Source organism: Neomonachus schauinslandi, chromosome 1, assembly GCF_002201575.2.
Source record: "Neomonachus schauinslandi chromosome 1, ASM220157v2, whole genome shotgun sequence".
NCBI classification, from domain to species: domain Eukaryota; kingdom Metazoa; phylum Chordata; class Mammalia; order Carnivora; family Phocidae; genus Neomonachus; species Neomonachus schauinslandi.
In genome coordinates this window covers 132,592,663-132,604,247 of record NC_058403.1, presented here as the reverse complement: position 1 = coordinate 132,604,247, position 11,585 = coordinate 132,592,663, and the positions used below count along the sequence as shown (strand labels likewise).

The following is an 11,585-nucleotide window of genomic DNA, read 5'->3' as shown; positions in this document are numbered from 1 at the left end:
GGAGTCTCCAAACCCAGCAGATCCCTGTGGTGCACTCCCGCGCCGCTCCTCCCAGGGGAGAAAGGTGAGTCTCCCTGGATCTGCCGCTTGTTGGGTCCCTGCTGGAGGAGCAGTGGCCCGACTGTGCCGCGGATCACAGTTTATGTCAACTCCGAGCTGAGAGCCCGCGCCTGGGCTCTGCCTCTGCAGCCGGCTTCTCTGCTCCGATACCTGGGAGTTCTGCCGCATTCTGGCACCCCCGGTCTTTCTGTGACCCCGAGCGTCCTGAGACCACACTGTCCCGCGAGGGTTCCACCCCCCGCTTAGCCACCGGAGTGACGTCCCTCAGCGGAGCAGACTTTTAAAAGTTCTGATTTTGTGCTCCTCGGCTCTATCACTTGCCAGAAGCAGCTGATGGAGGCCCCCTCCCCCACCGTCTATCCTCCCAAATATCGCCTCGGATTCACTTCTCTGCACATCCTACCTTCCAGAAAGTGGTCGCTTTTCTGTTCAGAGAGTTGCTGCTATTCTTTTCTTTGATCTCCTGTTGAGTTTGTAGGTGTTCAGAATGGTTTGATCCCTATCCAGCTGAATTCCTGAGAGGAGACGAAATCCAGGTCTCCTACTCCTCCGCCATCTTGCTCCACCCCCTAAGCCAACATTTGAAAATCTGTTAAAGTCATTCTTAAACTTCAAATGTGTTGGCTTTTTCCATCTATACTAATTCTTGTATTTGTTCTAAAAAAGGTCATTGAGTAGACAGGCAATTATCTGGAAATTTTTTGCCAGACTTTGAGTGATCCAAACCTCCATTGTAGGCCCTACAGGGAAAATGTGCCCAGCATGGAACTCAGCATAGTCTAGATTTCCTGGAGGTTAAACATTACTACTTTAGGTAGAATTAAGTGGTAGCTGAGGATGGAAATGAATGGTAAAAAAATGAAAGAATAACCCTTTTCTAAACTCTAGAACACCAACTCTTCTTAAAAACTCTTTCCTGTAATGTGTTGTAGTGAGCGCTGGGTGTTATGTAAGACTGATGAATCATAGACCTGTACCGCTGAAACAAGTAATACATTGTATGTTAAAAAAAATAAACATATATCAACAAACAAAAAAAACCTCTTTCATGTAACTGGACAATCCTTTATTGAATGCTCTCTGTGAACTCATCAACTCTGTTAGCTTCTCATACACATCATATCTGATCTACATAACAATTATTTATCATTGCCAATATGCAGAAGAAGGATTTTAGAGGTTTTTTTTAATGATTTTATTTATTTATTTGACAGAGAGAGAGATAGCGAGAGCAGGAACACAAGCAGGGGAGTGGGAGAGGGAGAAGCAGGCCTTCCGCCAAGCAGGGAGCCCGATGCGGGGCTCGATCCCAGGACCCTGAGATCATGACCTGAGCTGAAGGCAGACACTTAACGACTGAGCCACCCAGGCACCCCTAGAAAGAGTTTTTCTTCATTGTCACAGAACTAGAATATAATTTAAGCTGAGTCAGGGTCTGAATCCTAGTTGTCTTTATCCTAAATCTCATTTCCCCCTACTTGATGCTGACATTCATGCATAGCTTTACCAGTTTTCAAAGCAACTAAGGTTTAGCTTGTTTCATGTTGGAAAATCAACATAGGGTCAAAAGTTAATGGATGAATTTTAAGTTTTGAAAAAGAATCTAGCAGTGGGAGAAACATGAAATTGCATAGGCTGAGTGAAGCATTTGATCATTTCTTGCCATTTCACCCATCCCTGCCCATTCCCATCTGACATTTTCACCTTAAGGCTACAAGGTTCAAGACATATTTTGGACCCTTGTGTTCTGGTTGGAGATATTTAGGTAACAAAGGTCTAGGTAACAGGGATCAGTGTACTTTTCAGTCAGTTTCAGTTTGTATAAGAGTGTTAGATGAGGCAGTCTCCAACCTTGGGAAGTCTCATGAAAGACCTGACTCTCCTGCTCTTACTTTGTCATGGAGACTTAACCTGCTTTTATTATTTGTAAACATTATTTATAAAGTCCAAATTTGAGGCTCTAATTTGCTTAAAGTATTTCTTTTTATAACTTCTTATTTTCAAATAATTTTAGACATCAGAAAAGTTACAATAATAGTTCAAAGAGCTTCCTCTACCTTTCACTGAGGTTTTCCTAATGATAACAGATTATGTACTACTACTACTACTATGCCATTATCTAAACCAGGAAATTAACATAGTTATAATTTATTTAGTACAGACCTCTTTATGGTCCAGGATGTCATCCAGGATCCCACGTTGCATTTAGTTGTTTTGTTTCCCTCGTCTCCAGTCTGTGACAACTTGTGTGTGTGTGTGTTTGTGTGTGTGTGTGTGTTTGACTTTTGTAACCTTGACACTTTTTAGGATCCTTGGTCAGTTATGTCATAGAATATCCCTCACTTGGTGTTTGTCTGATATTTTCTCATGACTTGATTGAGATTATGCATTTCTGACAAGAAAACCATCATCATTAGTGCATCATGCTGGGAGATATATGATATTGATATGTTTTATTATTGGTGATATTAACTTTGATCACTTGGCTAAAGTAGTGTCTTGCAGGTTTCTATACAGAAAAGTTACTATTTTTCTCTTTTGTAATTAGTGTCTTGTGGGGAGACATTTGGAGACTATGGGCTTGTCCATCTTTGGTTTTAGGTTTATGGCTCCCTTCCAGCCTAAGCCAAAAGAGTTCTGCACTGGGTATTGGGGCCAAAGCCTAATAATAACCATGGGTTTCCCTCTGTGGATGTATTTTCCTAAGATACTAAGATGGGGAGAAGTAGCTGGTCTGAGGCAGGATTTAAATGTTCCCAAGTTTCTTGGTTTAACACTATCTTCTTATCATTCTTTCCAATTCCCAAAGGACTTCTAAGGTTTAGTCAAAATAATGGGCCTTTAGGAAGTAACTTGAATTTTGTGGACCTTAGTTTATTCACCTATTTAGGTAGGTAGCACAAAAACTTCAAAGCCCTCTTATCTTACATTCCCTTTGCCAATGAAAAATTAAAAGTAAACTTTCCCAACCCACCTGAACCCCTCCACTAGCTAGTCCTATTCATCCTTCATGTCCCAGTTCAAATATCAGTCTTAGGGAAGTCTTCCCTGACACCACTGCTTGGGGTAGCTGCCTGATCAGTCATACTCACAGCACCCTTTACTTGATCTTCTGCAACATTCATTATTATACATGTAGCAACTTGTTCAAAGTTAGCTTTCTTGCTACATTGTAAGCACTATGTCTGATTTACTTTGATATCTGGCTTTTACCACCATGCCTATTACTTAATAGTCACTCAATATATAGGTGTTACATGGATAGAAATGTGATACGGAATTGGGCAAGCTTGAAAAAGGGCAAGAAAGCAAAAATAAAAAGCAGTAGCTATTATGGGAGGCTGAATTATTCTCCTTCCCCTGCCCTTGATCTCTGGAACCCATGAATGTTATTTTATATGGCAAAGGCGCTTTGCAGATATGATTAAGCACTTAATCATGGGGGAGATAGGGAGATGACTGGATGGGTCTTAAATGTAATAACAAGCATCCTTATAAAAGGGAGGTAGAGAGAAATTTGACCACAGGAGAGAAGAAGGTAATGTGATGATGGGACAGAAGACTGAGCTTGGGGACACAAGCCAAGGAATACAGGTGGCCACTAGAAGTTGGAAAAAAAAAAATCAATGAAATAGATCTTTCTCTCAGAGCCTACAGAAGGAGCCAGACCTTATGACATAGTGACTGTGGCCCTGATGTTGGACTTCTGGCCTCCAGAACTGTGAGAGATAACCTTGTGCTGTTGTAAGCCACTAAATTTCTGGTGATTTGCTACAGGGGCAATAGGAAACTAATACGGGTATTAAAAAAAAGAAGAATGTATTAAAACCTGAAAAAAGGAACAAAATTACAATCAGAATGCCAAGAACATATGAAAACAAAATAATTCATAAAAGTAAGACATTAAATTAATTCTATTTTTTAAAAGATTTTATTTATTTGAGAGAGAGAGAGAGTTAGTGAGAGAGAGAGAGCGCACAAGCTTCAGGGAGAGGGAGAGGCAGGCTTCCCGTGGAGCAGGTAGCCCGATGCGGGGCTCAATCCCAGGACCCTGAGATCATGACCTGAGCCGAAGGCAGACGCTTAACCGACTCAGCCACCCAGGCACCCCGACAATAAATTAATTCTAAATATATATTAACTAAGATAGCAAAGGCAGCATACCACAGTTGGCTCAGGACTACATTGTTGAGGCACCGAAACAGCATCTTTCTGAAAATCATGGGAGTGCTGACTGTCTGCATGCTCACATACCAGAGAGGAGCTTCGCACATCTGCCAAAGGGTGCATGGCAGACTTGTTTAAGGAATTCTCACTGAATTTGGAGACCTCAGTACATCCTAGTAGTGTCATAATTTTAATTTGTGAATGCCAAATTTTTATAAATTCATAATAACTAGTATGTTATTAAACCATATAAAAAGAAAGTATGTATAATTCCACATTACTTTCCTGGAAACATAGCATCAGTGTTTGGCTCTAGGAAGACCCTGTAGTGGGCCATAGACCATGATTAGAGATACACTGGACAGAATGATTCCTCTCTTTTTTTCTCCAGCTTTATTGAGATATAATTGACATATAACATTGTATAAGTTTAAGGTGTACAATGTGATGATCTGATACATGTATATATTAAGAAATGTTTACCACAATAATGTTGTTAACACATCCTTCACTTTACATAATTACTATTTTATTGTTGTTGATATGGTGAGAATATTAAAGCCCCAATGTCACAGCAACTTTCGGGTATACAATACTGTATTGTTAACTATAGTTACCATGCTGTACCTTAGATCTCTAGAACATACTCCAGAACATCTCATAGCTGAAAGTTTGTACACTTTGACCAAAATCTCCCCATTTCTCCCTCCCCTCAGGCCTTGGCAACCATCACTCTACTCTCTGTTTCTATGAGTTTGATGTTTTTAAATTCTATGTAGAAGTGAGATCATATGGTATTTTTCTCTGTCTGACTTATTGCACTTCACATTATGCCCTCAAAGGACCATCCATGTTGTTACAAATGGCAGGATTTTCCTCTTTCTCATAGCTGAATATTATATAAATATGTATAAAATATGCCACATATATTATATATGACACATTTTCTTTTTCTGTTCATCCCTAGATGGACACTTTGGTTGTTTCCATATCTTGGCTGTTGTGAATAATACTGCAATGAATGAGGGATAGCAGATATCTGAAGATAGCAATTTCATTTCCTTTGGATATATATCTAGAAAGGAGATCATATGGTAATTCTGTTTTTGATTTTTTGAGGAACCTTCGTAGTTTTCCAAAATGGCTGCACCAATTTGTATTCCCAGCAGCAGTGCATCAGGATTCCTTTCTCTCTACATACTCATTTGTTATTTCTTCTGCTTTTGATAATGGCCATTTTAACAATTGTAGTTTTGGTTTGCATTTCCCTGATGATTGGTGATGTTGAGCATCTTTTCATGTACATGTTGGCCATTTGTATGTCTTTTTAAAGAGAAATGTCTATTCAACTCCTCTGCCCAATTTTAATTCGATTGTTTTCTTGCTGTTGAGTTGTAGAAGTTCTTTTATACTTTAGATCCCAATCCTTTATCATATATATGATTTGCAAATATTTCCTCCATTCTCTAGGCTGCCTTTTCATTTTGTTGGTGGTTTTCTTTGCTGTGCAGAAGCTTTATAGTTTAATGTAGTCTCGCTTGGTTTTGGGTTTTGTTGCCACATCCAAAAAATAATGGCCAAGACTGATGTCAAGGAGCTGTATCCCAAAGTTTTTTTTCAAGGAATTTTATGACTTTAGGTCTTAAATTTAAGTCTTTAATCTATTTCAAATTCATTTTTGAGTGATGTAAAATAGAGGTCTAATTCCATTTTTCTACCTGTGGTTATCCATTCTTCCCAACACTATTTGTTGAAAAGACAATCCTTACCTCATTGGGTATTCTTAATTCCCTTGTCAGATATTAGTTGACTATATATTGAGGGTTTATTTCTGGGCTCTCAGTTCTGTTCCACTGGTCTATATATCTATCTTTATGCCAGTACCATACTGTTTTGGCTACTACAGCTTTATAAGACAGTTTGAAATCGGAAAGTGTGATACTTCCGACTTTGTTCTATCTCAGGATTGTTTTGGCTATTTAGGGTCTTTTGTGGTTCTATGTAAATTTTAGGATTTTTTTTTTCTATTACTTTGAAAAATACCATTGGAAATTTGATAGGGATTGCATTGAATCCAGATAGCTTTGGATAGCTATCTGTGGACATTTTAACAGTATTAATTCTTCTGATCCATGAATGTGAGATTTCTTTCTATTTTTTTTGTGTCATCCTCAATTTCTTTCATTAACGTCTTCTAGTTTTTGGTGTACAGATCTTTACCTCCTTGGTTACACTTATTCCTAAGTGTTTTACTGCTTGTGATGCTATTGTAAGTGGTATTGGATTTTAAATTTATTTTTCAGTGATTATTTGGTAGTGTATACAAACACAACTGATTTCTTTTCTTTTTTTTTTTTAAGATTTAATTTTCTGACAGAGACAGACAGCTAGAGAGGGAACACAAGCAGGGGGTGTAGGAGAAGGAGAAGCAGGCCTTCCATCGAGCAGGGAGCCCAATGTGGGATTCGATCCCAGGACCCTGAGATCATGACCTGAGCCGAATGCAGATGCTTAACGACTGAGCCACCCAGGCACCCCTAACTGATTTCTATATGTTGATTTTGTGTCCTGAAATTTTACTGAAGTTGTTGAGTGTTTCTAACAGTTTTTGGGTGGAGTCTTTAGGATTTTCTCTATATAAGATCATATCATTTGCAATAAAAGATAATTTTATTCTTTCCTTTCTGATTTGGATATCTTTTATTTCTTTTTCTTGCCTAATTGTTCCAATACTTTGTTTAATAGGAGTGGTGAGTGTGGGCACCCTTGCCTTGTTACTGATTTTAGAGGAAAAGCTTTCAACCTTTCACCATTCATATGATGCTAGCTGTGGGCTTGTCATAAATGGCTTTGTTATTTTGCTGTATATTCCCTCTACCTAATTTGTTGAACATTTTTTTATAATGAAAGGATGTTATATTTTGTAAAACACTTTTTCTGCATTTTTTGAGATGATCATATGATTTTTGTCTTTCATTTTATTTGGAGAAGCAGTCACCTCTTCAAGATTTTATGAACTGGCTTCCATAAAGAAAGGCCTTCACTGCCAGGTGGGGGCATGCTGGAATGTACTGTGACCCTGGGTCTAGTTATGCAGAATACTAAGTATAGGGATGTGTGGCGACTCTTGGTCCAGGAGGGTGTGACGTTAGGCTGCTTTGGTCTACAGCGTTGACAAGTTCATTGTCCTTGTCAAGTGTTGTGGGGCTCCACAGTGGCTGCAAGGGCTTTGGGGTCCTCAGCAATGCCTCCAGGTCCAGCAGCTAGGAACCAGCATGGGCAGTGGTGGTGGCCAGAGCTGGTTGTGTGCCTACACTCAACTATGGGGGCCAGCTGCAGCTGCTTGTATAATGAGAAGGGATGGTTGGAGGCATACGTGTATTGGTGGGGGCTAGGGCCAGTAGCAAAGGCTTGGGTCAACTGTGGATGCACTGGTAGCTGGGGTGGCCTTGGCTGTTGGTGTGCATTCCTGCAGTGACAGGGTCTCCTAGAGCATGCACAAAGCAGTGGAGTCTAGTGACAAGGGTTGGGCAGGAGGCATGCAGGTGCATTGCTGGGGGGCTTTCTATAAATGCATGCAGTGGTACAGGCCACCAACTGGAGGTAGGGCTGAATCCAGATCCACAAGCAACTGTGGGGCCTTGGCTGTCTGTATATACTTCCACAGCTGCAATATCTCACCACGGGCATGCAAACAGTAGTAGAGACCAGTCATGAGAGTCAGACTTGTGAAATGCAAGTACACGGCTGAATGAGCTAGCCCCAAGTGTGCACATGGTGGTGTGGGTCAGCTGTGGGTATCTAGTATCTTGCTCTCATGCAGCTGCAGAGGACTAGACTGGCTGCTGACATGGATCCCAGGCTCCAGTGGGGGCCAGAAGGGACTTAGATGTCTGGCATCTGTGAATGCGAATACCTGTGGGGTAAAAATCAGTGAAATCTGCAGGGGTCCATAGCAATAGTGGTTATTGGTTTCTTCAGTGGTGAAAGTAGCTGGGTCCTCTGCAGAGCAGGGAACCAGGAACCATCTCACTTCTGCCCATGGCCAGTGCTGGTAGCTCTTGCCCTTCATCCTTGTTCCTAACAAATTCTAACTATCTCTGCTTTGTCAGTCTGTGGATGGAGTAAAACCAAAGCAGTCCTGAAAGGCAGCACTCTACTCTCTCTTTTCTGGGGAGAACTCTTTCTAGCTGGGGAGTTCCCTGTTGTGCTGACCAGTACCAGCCTGGGGAATGGGATGCTGCTGGCAAAATGAAGCTGTTTTTCCTTATCTTTTTGTGTGGTTATTATCAGGTTTTTGTTCTGTTGTGTTGCTGAAGTTCCTTGAGTGATCTCCTGACCTCTCTTGGGGCTTCTTTTGTTTGTGGACAGCTATCCAATTGTTGATCTTTTTTTTTTTTTTTTAATTTTATTGTTATGTTAGTCACCATACAATACATCATTAGTTTTTGATGTGGTGATCCACGATCCATTGTTTTCGTATAACACCCAGTGCTCCATGCAGTATGTGCCCTCCTTAATACCCATCACCGGGCTAACCAATCCCCCCTCCCCCTCCCCTCTAAAACCCTGTTTGTTTCTTGGAGTCCAAAATCTCTCGTGGTTCATCTCTCCCTCCAATTCCCCCCCCCATTTTCCCCTTCCTTCTCCTAGTGTCCTCTGTGCTATTCCTTATGTTCTACAAATAAGTGAAACCATATGATAATTGATTTTCTCTGCTTGACTCATTTCACTTAGCATAATCTCCTCCAGTCCCATCCATGTTGATGTAAAAGTTGGGTATTCATCTTTTCTGATGGCTGAGTAATATTCCATTGTATATATGGACCACATCTTCTTTATCCATTCACCTGTTGAAGGGCATCTCGCTCTTTCCACCGTTTGGCTATTGCGGATATTGCTGCTATTAACACTGGGGTGCATATGGCCCTTCTTTTCACTACATCTGTGTCTTTGGGGTAAATACTCAGTAGTGCAATTGCTGGGTCATAGGGTAGCTCTATTTTTAATTTTTTGAGGAACCTCCACACTGTTTTCCAAAGTGGGTGTACCAACTTGCATTCCCACCAACAGTGTAAGAGGGTTCCCCTTTCTCCACAACCTCTCCAACATTTGTTGTTTCTTTCCCTGTCCATTTTTACCATTCTAACTGGTGTAAGGTGGTATCTCAATGTGGTTTTGATTTGGATTTCCCTGATGGCTAATGATGATGAACATTTATTCATGTATCTGTTAGCCATTTGTATGTCTTCTTCAGAGAAGTGTCTGTTTATCTCTTCTGCCCACTTTTTGACTTGATTATTTGTTTTTTGGGTGTTGAATTTGAGAAGTTCTTTATAGATCTTGGATACCAGCCCTTTATCTGTAGTGTCATTTGCAAATATCTTCTCCCATTTTGTGGGTTGCCTCGTTGTTTTGTTGACTGTTTCCTTTGCTGTGCAGAAGCTTTTTATCTTGATGAAGTCCCAAAAGTTCATTTTTGCTTTTGTTTCACTAACTTTTGGAGATGTATCTTGAAAGAAGTTGCTGTGGGCAATGTCAAAGAGGTTACTGCCTATGTTCTTCTCTAGGATTTTGATGGATTCCTGTCTCACATTGAGGTCTTTCATCCACTTTGAGTTTATCTTTGTGAATGGTGTTAGAGAATGGTCGAGTTTCATTCTTCTGCATGTGGCTGTCCAATTTTCCCAGCACCATTTATTGAAGAGGCTGTCTTTTTTCCATTGCATGTTTTTTCCTGCTTTGTGGAAGATTATTTGACCATAGAGTTGAGGGTCCATATCTGGTTCTCTATTCTGTTCCATTGGTCTATATGTCTGTTTTTGTGCCAATACCACGCTGTCTTGGTGATCACAGCTTTGTAATATAGCTTGAAATCGGGCAACGGGATGCCCCCAGCTTTGTTTTTGTTTTTGTTTTTTTTTGTTTTTTTTTTTTTAAAGATTTTATTTATTTATTTGAGAGAGAGAATGAGATAGAGCATGAGAGGGGGAAGGGTCAGAGGGAGAAGCAGACTCCCCGCTCAGCAGGGAGCCCGATGCGGGACTTGATCCCGGGACTCCAGGATCATGACCCGAGCCGAAGGCAGTTGCTTAAACAACTGAGCCACCCAGGCGCCCTGTTTTTCTTTTTCAACATTTCCTTGGCGATTTGGGGTCTTTTCTGATTCCATACAAATTTTAGGATTGTTTGTTCCAGCACTTTGAAAAATGTCATTGGAATTTTGATTGGGATGGCATTGAAGGTATAGATTGCTCTGGGTAGCACAGACATTTTAACAATGTTTATTCTTCCGATCCATGAGCATGGAATATTTTTCCATCTTTTTGTGTCTTCTTCAATTTCTTTCATGAGTGTTTTGTAGTTCCTAGAGTATAGATCCTTTACCTCTTTGGTTAGGTTTATTCCGAGGTATCTTATGGTTTTTGGTGCTATTGTAAGTGGAATTGTTTCTCTAATTTCTCTTTCTACAGTTGCATTGTTAGTGTATAAGAAAGCAACTGATTTCTGTGCATTGATTTTGTATCCTGCCACATTACTGAATTGCTGGATCAGTTCTAGTAATTTGGGAGTGGAGTCTTTTGGGTTTTCCACATAAAGTATTATGTCATCTGCGAAAAGATAGAGTTTGACTTTTTCTTTGCCAATTTGAATACCTTTTATTTCTTTTTGTTGTCTGATTGCTGTTGCTAAGACTTCTGGTATTATGTTGAACAATAGTGGCGAGAGTGGGCATCCTTGACGTTTTCCTGATCTTAAGGGAAAGGCTCTCAGCTTTTCCCCATTGAGGATGATATTCACTGTGGGTTTTTCATAGATGGATTTTATGAACTTGAGGAATGTTCCCTCTATCCCTATACTCTGAAGAGTTTTAATCAAGAAAGGATGTTGTATTTTGTCAAATGTTCTTTCCACATCAATTGAGAGGACCATGTGGTTCTTCTCCCTCCTCTTATTAATGTGTTCTATCACATTGATTGATTTGTGAATGTTGAACCACCCTTGCATCCCGGGGATCAATCCCACTTGGTAGTGTGGATGATCCTTTTAATGTATTGCTGGATCCTATTAGCTAGGATTTTGTTGAGGATTTTGGAATCCATATTCATCAGGGATATTGGTCTGAAATTCTCCTTTTTGATGGGGTCTTTGCCTGGTTTGGGGATTAAGGTAATGCTGGCCTCATAGAATGAGTTTGGAAGTTTTCCTTCTGTTTCTATTTTATGAAACAGCTTCAGTAGAATAGGTATTATTTCTTCTTTGAATGTTTGGTAGAATTCCCCAGGGAATCCATCAGGCCCTGGACTCTTGTTTTTTGGGAGGTTTTTGATCACTGCTTCAATCTCGTTACTGGTTAT

The 11,585-nt window shown here is 40.3% G+C and overlaps 1 pseudogene; it reads right to left on the bottom strand.

Annotated features, from left to right (window-relative positions):
• Nucleotides 1–3,080: 3,080 nt before the first annotated feature.
• LOC110570665 overlaps nt 3,081–11,585 on the bottom strand; it is a 28,898-nt pseudogene continuing 20,393 nt past the window's right edge.